This window comes from Merops nubicus, unplaced genomic scaffold (assembly GCF_000691845.1).
Source record: "Merops nubicus isolate BGI_N331 unplaced genomic scaffold, ASM69184v1 scaffold34437, whole genome shotgun sequence".
Taxonomy (NCBI): domain Eukaryota; kingdom Metazoa; phylum Chordata; class Aves; order Coraciiformes; family Meropidae; genus Merops; species Merops nubicus.
This window is the reverse complement of record NW_008620204.1, coordinates 1-220: the sequence shown is the minus strand read 5'-3', so window position 1 is coordinate 220 and position 220 is coordinate 1.

Genomic DNA, 220 nt, shown 5'->3' with positions numbered 1-220 from the left:
TCCGTGGCTGACCCCCCGTGTGCACACTCACCCGGGCACACGGGTGTGCCGTGGCTGACCCCCCGTGTGCACACTCACCCGGGCACACGGGTGCAGCTCTGACCCCCCAGCAAAGCAGCCCCTCGATGCCACCTTGGCCGTGGGTGCCAGTGACTGGGGAAACGTGGTGTCGGGCAGTCGGGTACCAGCGTGGCCGGGGTGGGGGCAGAGAGGAGGGGGG